Source organism: Malus domestica, chromosome 17, assembly GCF_042453785.1.
Source record: "Malus domestica chromosome 17, GDT2T_hap1".
Classification (NCBI taxonomy): domain Eukaryota; kingdom Viridiplantae; phylum Streptophyta; class Magnoliopsida; order Rosales; family Rosaceae; genus Malus; species Malus domestica.
The window spans coordinates 23,818,180-23,828,320 of NC_091677.1; the positions used below are offsets into that span (position 1 = coordinate 23,818,180).

The following is a 10,141-nucleotide window of genomic DNA, read 5'->3' on the forward strand; positions in this document are numbered from 1 at the left end:
CTTGTGTAAATATTTTAAATTGAAGATCGAATTCATTCATTATATTCATATAGGGTCAAGGAGTATAGCTGTAAAAAATCATCAAAATGGGGTTTATATATAAAAAAAATGAATTTGAAAGGAGGAAAATCACATTTTCAATAATTTTTATAATAATTTTTTTTTGAAAAAATTACTTTGCGCGACGGCTTGATGTGATAGTCGCGCAAAACCACTTTGCGCGACGTCTACTTCTAAACCTACGTCGCGCGAGTTCTAATAAATTTGGCGTGAAAAATAGGCGCCTTTTTCAATTTTCCAACTTTGGACAAAATATTGAACCTTCCCTCTTTCTTTCCTGTGAACTCCAAACCTGAACCCTCGCTCTTTCTTTCCCTCTTTATTTCCGAGTTGTGATAAATCTGGAACCCTCCCTCCTTGAACCCTCCTTCTTTCCCCTTCTTTCGAACCCAATCTGGAACCCTCAATTCCCTGTACACCCCAAATCTCCCTCTCTTTCTTTCCCTCTTTCTTTCCACGCAAACCCCAATCTGGAACCCTCCTTGAACCCCTCTGTCTTTCCCTGTAGACCCCAAATCCTGTCGAATCAAATCCCAAATTCAAGGTAAGGGTTTCTGATTTTCGATGGGTTTTTGTTACTTAGGGTTTTTGTCACAAATTTATCTGTTTTTGTTGGTACAGGGCCATACAAGTTGTCGCACAAGCTACCGCTAAATGCTCTGATTATATCTTTCAAGCTCTCAAACCAAGGTGAGTTCATGTTCTTCCTTTGCTTTTTAATAATGCTGCCATGGCCTTCGTCTTACCCATTTATGTATTTGTGTTTCATATGTAAAACAGAAGAGTGATACTTTCATCGGAACAATCTCATATACTGACAACATGTGTGTTCTTGACTCCTCTGAATGCCATAATTTATATGCGTATTGTTGTATGTGTGTTTTCTGGGTATTCTAATATCTCATATAACTTGGTTCAATATTATTAAGTATAACTCTTTTCTCTGGTTGATATAAGATTTTTTATTTTTTACTTGTGATGAAGAAACAGTTATATTAAACAAGAAAGAACCAGAAACAAAACAGAAAAGGAAGCAACACCAAAACACTAAAAACTACTAACGAACTAGGAGATAGCAGCTTTTCATTGCTATAGTGGTGGGGTATGGTACAATATTTTTGCTTTGATGGTACAATATTTATGATGACAAATTCTACAACCAAGAGATGTAAAGGTGATCAATTAAGAAAAAGAATCCCAAAAGCAGTCAAATTCCCCTATAAAAACAAAGGTCCCATTGCACCTGATAGCCGAGTGTTGTTGTGGTGAATAATTTTGTCATGTATTTTGCACTCTTCTTCTGTTCATAATTGGGAGCAGGTGTGGTCCTTTAGTTTTGGTTAGTTTCAGTGATTTGCGGCATTGTTCTTTGTTGTCTGAATGCTTCCTGGGAAGGAAATTGAAAAATAATTCCGTGAACCATTGTTAAAATAATGATTATGTTGGTTAGGTGGAAGGATTACTATCTTATTTGATGCATATTTATGGTCCTCTTTCGTTTGTGTCGATTGTTAGTTTTGAGTCCGTTTCCAAAACAAAAAATGGTGGTTAGTTTTGCCAAATTGAATATTAAAGTGTCAGCAGGAAAATTTTAATGAAGTTTTAGAACATATTATTTCTTCATTTTAGTATACTGTTTGTACTAATGAAGTTTTAGAACATATTATTTCTTCATTTTAGTATACTGTTTTATCACTGATACAACTTGGGATGTAGTTGGATCCATTGATACTGATACAACTTGGGATGTAGTTGGTTATATTCAAATCAGAAATAACATTGTTGTGTATATTCCGCATTTGATTGAAAATCTGTAATTTTATGAATCATTTATTTGGATTTAATTTCAGTTAAATAGAAATTATTCTTCAATATAACTGTGCCCAACACATAATTTCAATTTTTATTTTGCGGTAAGATTCCGTATAATTAACCTCTACAATTTTATTCACGTGTTCATGGTCACCACTTAATTAATTAGTAATTGGGTGTTGACCACCGAATGTTTCTTTTTTCAGTTCAATTAGGAAGCATTAAGAAGAATCATTTTATCATTCCCTATCTTTGCAAGAACGGATACATAATTGAAGTACCCAATACATATTGTCTCTTCTTTGCATATCTGCCAGCCGATGTTTGGAGTTTATTGTCAGTAGATTTGTTTTTTGTTTCTATACAACAATTTACGAATTCTCTTTTGTTTTACAGCGAGTCAACCACTGCCAGCACTCTTGTTGCTTAGGTTGGTTTTGCAACTTGCTACCGCTCTGTGATTAGCTTGGGTTGATGAGGTATGCTTCGGAAAGCTAAAAAGGAAGATGGTGGTATTGCCGATTTGGGGTTTTAGTGACTAATCAGACTTGTCCAAGTTGGGGTTTTGCCGAAATTCAATGTAAGTCTCGAGTCTCTATCATGTATATATGTTGTTTTAGTGACTGAAGAGATTAGGGTGGTGTTCAATTTTGAATGCGAGTCTTAAATCGGCATGAAACAAGTTAATTTCAATGTCAATATTATATTCCTAAAGCATACTCGTATAGTTTAGGATTTTGTTCAAATTCTAGAGCAGGTATTTAAGTTCCAGGTGTGAAAGCTAGTTCATTTTCAATTTCAAAACCACCAAACAACAGGAAAAGAAGAGGGGCACATGGGATTTTTTCATAAGATGCGCTAATTTGGAATCATGTGTTTGTATGTGCTGACAGGATTTTGATATACTTGTGGCCAACCCTAGAAAACAAAAATTATACATCCAAGTCAACGATTGGATTCGCAGACTTAACTATTGGTACAAGAGAGGTAAAAGATCTAATCCTTTCAAATACTGAACTTGTTTTCATGATTGCAATGGTCGTAGCATACATGATTGGGATGCATGCATGTAATGTTTGTGTTTTCAGAACCAATACGTCATGAACAACATCTCGATTTTGAGTCTTTTTGAATTATGAGTTGTAGAAAGAACGCACAACGAATATTTGAAAAAAAAAGAAAGATAAAGGAAGATCAAAAGGATAGAAACTATTAACATCACACCCGTGGGGTTCCTAGGAATCACTCCTAGGGTAAGGTTGCATCACACAAACCTAGAGAGAAGCAAAGCTCTAGCAATTCTATTAATCTTTAAACATGTACCCAGAGAGTTACAAGGATGTAAATTATAAAGACTTAAACCTAAAATCCTTAAAGAAGAATTAAATAATTCTTGTGGAACAAGGAAACTAAAAGACTAATGCGCCTGCTGGAGCCGGCAACCTGTGTTTTAAAACCCTAGATAGTAAAAGTAAAGCACCCTTTGCCCACTTGACAGACTTAGGGCTGCCTTCACTTTTGCTTTTCATTTGCTTATGGTATTTGTGTTTTATCAATATGAACCATCTTTTGGTATTTGTGTTTTATTGAAGGCGGAAGTGACGCAGCTGAGGGTCGAGGATAAGCAAATGATGGCGTAGCTGAGGGCCCAGGGCGATGAGATGAAGACCTGTGTCGGGAGGGTGCAAGAACTTGTACAAGCCATACAGATGTCGAGCCTCCAAATCTCGCTACCAGCACCTCATCTTACTCCACCTTCGACCTTAAAGCCACCTTGCCCTGCCGATACCCAGTAGCCTGATGTATTAAACTTAGTCCACTTGTAGTTTTTTCTTTTTGTTTGGACATCTTGTATGTACATTTTCATATATTTTATAATTAAATATTTTTGCTTGGTTAATTAATTATTCTTTAGAATTTAATTACAATATTTATCAAAAAAATTTTAAAAAAAATTTCACTAAAACAAAAAAAATTATTTTTCACTAAATAAAAAAAAAGGGTTTGCGCGACGGATGTGCGTCGCGCAAAGTGACTTTGCACGACGTAGGTCTACGTCGCGCAAAGTGGCTTTGCGCCACGCATGTTATCTCTTCGTCGCGCAAACCTACTTTGCGCGACGTATGCTGCGTCGCGCAAAACTACTTTGCGCGACGTAGGCTGCGTTGCGCAAAGTAGTTTTGCGCGACGAAGAGATAACATGCGTCGCGCAAAGCCTTCTGTCACTGCCTTGCCGCGACGGTTTTCGCGCGACCAAGGTGGGTTGGGCAAAGTTTTGCGCGACGTTTTTTGACTTTGCGCGACGAAGGACCTGCGTCGCGCAAAGTGTTTTTTTTACTAGTGATGCTCCCCTCCCTATAGCGCGAAGCATTTTCGGAACTCACTGGCTTCGGATTCCATCGGAACTCCGAAGTTAAGCGGGTTTGGGCGAGAGCAATCCCAAGATGGGTGACCCACTGGGAAGTTGCTCGTGAGTTCCCAGAAACAAAACCGTGAGGGAATGGTATGCCCAAAGCGGACAATATTGTGCTACGGGGGAGCCGAGACTGGAATGTGATAATTTGATATCAGAGCCGCTCTGCCGTGTGGTGTGAGTGTGTTGATGAGGATGTCGGGCCCCTAAGGGGGGTTTTATCATGTTGGTTTTAGGTTATATAGTTTATAATTAATATCAACGATTATATATTATAATTTGAGTGTGATACTCTTGACACCATATCAGCTTTCGCATAAAAAATTTCTGTATCGGGTTGTTGTAAGTAATATGATTTTTTTTTTTTTTTAAGAAGCAAACTACTATTTACGCTTGAAGAAAGTCACCATGAACTCCTCCGTATCGTAAGAGGTAAAGAAAAAAATTAGTGAAAGATGACTCCTCACATTATGAACCGTGCCACAGAAGAAAAAACAATTGGGAAGATGTGATGAATGGGAGGTGCCTAATCCATATTGTAGCTCAGATCCTCGTTGAGCAGAATCCATAGCTTTGAGTCAAAAGTTTCTGCTGTTGAACGTGCTGTGATTTTCCCTCCCACAACATAATATCTTCCACCACTGATATTATTATTATTTTTCGGCAACGAGAATATTTTTGACGTGCAGAAGAATGGAGACGTATGCCCAATAATAATAGGAGTCAGCTAGCACCATGCAGAGAGGACCGAGAACAGAATCAAATTTCTATACGCGGCGATGTGCAGATGCATTTCGTTGCTTGCCTTCTCATAAATGGACTCCAAAAGTTAAGCATAGCTAACCCATCAAAATGGCATGTCGATTTTTTTCTTTTCCAATTATTACTTTTGTAAGAATATGATATGTGGAGCAACTTTTCGGTGTATTCAGAATAACATTATACAATGTTATTATTTTATTGAAATTATAATATGTGAATTCGTCTTTTTAGTAATACATCTTAAAGTGAGTATGTGATATGTCAATGTCATCCACATTTTGTATAATACATAAAATTATATATCACATAACTTGTATTCTCGATACAAATAAAATAAAATAAAATTCATCATGTAGTTGTTGAGCAAAGTATTAACATTCACAATTGATGGACCAATTTATACCAGAATTTCCCTAGCTCTATATATTGGACCCATTTTTCCTTTTTGATAAGAGAGAATATTCTGCTATCTTCGTTGAAAATATATGATGGGTTACAGACAGCACTAGGAATTCATCAATTGCATGCAGCTAAATGTGGTACTCCTTGTGGGTCAGTTTCTAGGGTCCTGGCTGAAACACACGTCCATCCCCTTTGATACAAAGAACTGATGCTTTTATTTTGCGTTTTTTTATTTAGTAGAGAACATGTTTTTGACTAATTTGCTAGAGCAAGGAAGGACATGTTGCTTTGGACATATTCAAACGAGCAGAAAATTAAGGGGCCCACAACATATCCACAGAAGCACTTTCTGGGCTTGTCTAAAGCAGTTTAATATTTTCCAAGCAATTACAAGTCTTGGAAGCTATATACATGGTGCATGTTTTCTGTACTAGTAATTAAGAGTAAGTAACGAATTGCCTTTGGAATGGTTCTTTTCTTCTTCAACTCAAAGAATTTGGGGTTCGGAATTTTCCTCTTTCTTTAAATAATATAAAGTAGCAACATCACTTATAATAAAAAATTAATAATTAAGACATAAATAAATTCAACACCGTATAAGGATGGATCTATTTAGGAATTCCGTGGTCCCAGGACCACCCAGAAGCTCGAATAATTAGGTGTGAGAACTTCCAGAGACTACCCAAGTCTGGGCAGTGAAGGGAAAGAGCAGCGGCTGCATAATGTTCCACCTTTCTGCAAACTAGGAGAGAAGAAGAAGACTAATCCTTTTTTACATGGTATCCTAGATCGCATGCAGAGCATCAAAGTAAAGGGTAATGCTAGTGGAAGAGAATTCTGATCGAGTATCCTCACATCCTAGCCGTTCATCGTGCTTTGTACGATCAGTTTTCATCAAATACTATTTGTGTTTAATTTTAAATATAAAAAAAGTCAAATGATTTATAACTACACGATACACGATGAATGACTAAGATGTGAGAATCTCTAAGATCCCCACAAAATGAATCCGGATGGGATTCAATTCCAATGCTAGTGAGACTAAACTTGTAAACAAAATATGCAAACTAAATGATATGTCACCAATAGAAAATGAGCACGTTTATCAACGTTTAAAAAATAATTCAATCATAAATTTTTATATCAATTAATTTACAAATTTTTATCTATAAATTTAATTTTTCTAGTATTACCCGTAACTAAAACCGTGAGCATTGATGTATTGTTTGAGAACACCATCCTAGATCACGTGGAAGGTTGAGAGCCTCACCATTTTTTATTAAAAGAAAAACAAAAAGGGTTCGACTTTCAAAGAAAGTCCACCTCATCCAACATAAGGCCACCTTCATCAGCACAACACGAATCTCTTTTCCAGTCTTCACATAGCAATCGGCACGTCAATTTGGTATTTATATTCATTCTATGTGTTTGAGAAGTGACTTTTAATAATTGCAAGAGATTAGTGATCTTGCTAAAAAATAATGAAAAATGATTAAATTGAATTGTTTTTTGTACAAAAAATATGAATAAAAAGTTATAGTTTATCGTTTAATGTGTTATTTTTATTTAATTTTTTTTAAAGCTTTTATACTGGAATCATCCAATATTAAAATTTTGAATCTGTCACTGACCGTATGTTAAACATCCGCAAGTGCAATGGGAGTCGACACCCATGAATTTGCGTAATTAAGCTTTGAGAAAGCAGTTGTCCCCAACACTAATTCCATAAGGGTTGATCCTTGATACTACCAACTCCCACACGCGGTATAAGCGAGGGACCCATTTCTATTTCTTACACAATACTTCAAAAATCTCAAAAACGGCCATCTAACAAATTCGTCAGTTTACTTGCTTAACATGCATGCACAATATTACAAGACGGAACCTGAGTCTGAGTGCCGATTTCACGTTGCCAAGAGAGACTTGCATAAGCTTGAACTAATTAAGGAAACAAAGTATATGTACTAGTTGAGTTCTCATGCAACAAACAACGGCCGAGCCAAACGAAAAGAAAAGCTCCACCAAATTATCCAATATACCACAACCACTACATGTGGGTCTAATATTCTTCTCAATACGATCAATATTATTGCAAAGATAGTAACTGATGACTAGGTGATCTCTATAGCTATTCTACGGGATAAATATGGAAGAACATGATGATGATAGACAAGCTGCTAATGGAGAAGCCCCACACGTCTATATGATTTTGCTCCATCATTCCATTGCCACTCACTTTCAAGTTAACTAGAATGATAGATAGTTGATTATTTGATTAGTTGATTGTCAATGTCATTGGTTATCTCATTATCCAATAATGCAGCTATGCCCGTCCTAACGAGAGCAATTTGTATGACACGACTACACTGTCATGGTGGTGTTTCATGTCAATAATACAAGAGTATATAGAAAGAAACTTACGCATCTCCTTGTACTGTTAACACGAGACGCTACCATAGTTATATACCTATATGCCATACAAGTCATTCTCTCATGGTGGTGTCTCGTGTCAATAATACAAGAGTATATAGAGAGAAACTGACACATCTCCTTATACTATTAACATGGAACGCTACCATAGTTGTATACCTATGTACACCATGCAAGTCCTAATCTTCCGCCTTAACACACTGCATTTATTCCACTGGTCTGGAACATATAGCTGGAATTGGATCCTCTTCGAGGCAACCCCTCGGGATCCTCCTGACCGGTGTTAGTTGGCCGTTGGATCCAACGGCCCACTAACCCTGGCCAGGAGGATCCCGAGGGTTTGCCTCGGAGAGGATCCAATTCCCATATAGCTAGGTAGCGGTCAGTTCTTGTACATGCAATATGTAGGGTAGAGATTTTCAAGCAAAAAAAAAAATGTAGTTTGTAAGTTGGAATATTGTTCCCGATTCCGACAATAAGGTTTCTGAATTCGAACTCAAAAATTATGAATCTGAATATTTCCCGAAAATTGGAATGGAAATTGGAATGAATTTAGTGATTCTAAGAATTCCGAATTTTCCATCCGAATTTTTTGAAATTTTCCGAACTTATTTAGATAAAATAACTTTTGAAATATTTTGATTTTTGTAGTTATTTACTCAAATTATATATTTTGTAATTAACTCTTGTATTTTATTATCAGTTTTGGATATATTTTGTTCCTTGTTTTAATATTAAACACACATTTATATATTAAAAAGGATAAACGTACTAGTATACCACATAATTAATTCAATTTATATATTGAGAAAGAACAATAAATTACATGAACGAAAAAGTTAGAGAATATTCAAAAATTTATAAAATATATCATTTTTATATTTATGTTCTGAAATTCTCGAGATTTCTCCAATTCTGAATTTTTCGCATTTGCCAAAAACTCCGAATTTAAAAATTGTGATTTGATCCGATTCTGAAATTTTGTAATTAAAATTAGAAACGTTATTTCTGATCCGATCCTTTCAAAACACACCTCTAGTCCACTTCCAGTCAACTTTCATTTTAGGGTAATTATATTCGAACTCATAAAAAAAAATTATTTGATTATTTGAATGATGTCAAAGTGTTCTTTAGGTCCAACATCTCTGTACACCCACTCTTTATTGTGATAAAGTTAATATTTATATCGACAGGGTAGGCCATTAAAGTTTCTGAAGTGGAATAGTTCATTAACCCTAAGATCTTTCTTAATGGAGGGATGTCTGTTGGTTCATTGAAAATTTTGTATTTTTAAAATTTAACTGTGTATTGTCTTGAAAGATAAATATGTATTGGGTAGAAAAAGACAATGCATAATTAAACCTAGTGGTACGTGCAAAAAAGGAATTCTATTGTCCATCCATAGAAAATTTTCCCTTTCTTTAATGCACTGATTATCCTTTTAGTTACTCAATGGTGGAAGTTAAGATTCATTTGATAGGGTCGAGATGCAAGAAGCACACCTTATTTGATTGATCGTTAACTTTTTGTCCCAAAGGTAATACTAGGAACGCCATAATAGTTGTACTACATTAGGAAGACCTTAACTATCATAACAATCTACATTGAGAGAAATGCGAAGTCTCCGAGTCACTGTAGTTATACTGGTGGTAGAGAGAGGTTCATGGTGAGAGTGGAGGGGAGATGGGGGGTTGAGTTGTAGGTGTTTATTTTCTAGTCTTATGAATTTTAAAGTTTATTGACAGCAGTAAATTTGATATCAATTGGGAAAAGAAAAAGTTGTTAGATCATGGATGGGTTTAGAGCTGGTTTATTGGGTCTAAATATAGGGTTTAGGGTCTAAATAAATTAACTCGTACAAGTGCTTGACTTTTTTTTTCCTCTAAACAAACGATATGGAGGAGTGGACTAAATCTTACAATGAGCTAGCAATAATGTAATTTTAATTTACCTTTGGCGAGAATCAAACCTAAGACCTCACTTACTAGTGAAGAAGAATATCACTAAACCGTAATACTAAGTGATTACAAGTGTTTGACTTAGACTCTCTCTAACTCCAACCCCCTAGCCAATTAAACTAGTTGAATTTGTGGGATAATTGAGTACAATGAGAAGTGGCGATGAGTGCAGAGGTTTATTCTTGGAATATCCCCTTCCGTATTCTGATATTCCATGGCACACTTTCATGTACTTTTCATGGCTGTAATCATGCTTTGGTCGACTGGTTTTAAATTGTATGGTGTTTAAGTACACAAAATGGCC

At 35.8% G+C, this 10,141-nt stretch overlaps 1 long non-coding RNA gene across 1 annotated transcript; it reads left to right on the plus strand.

The window, feature by feature from the left end:
- The first annotated feature begins 299 nt into the window (after positions 1–299).
- On the plus strand, positions 300–3,772 carry LOC103429828 (uncharacterized). Its single transcript, XR_528676.4, has 5 exons — positions 300–604; positions 682–750; positions 2,269–2,452; positions 2,766–2,859; positions 3,465–3,772. It is a non-coding gene; the product is annotated as an uncharacterized lncRNA (long non-coding RNA).
- Positions 3,773–10,141: the final 6,369 nt, after the last annotated feature.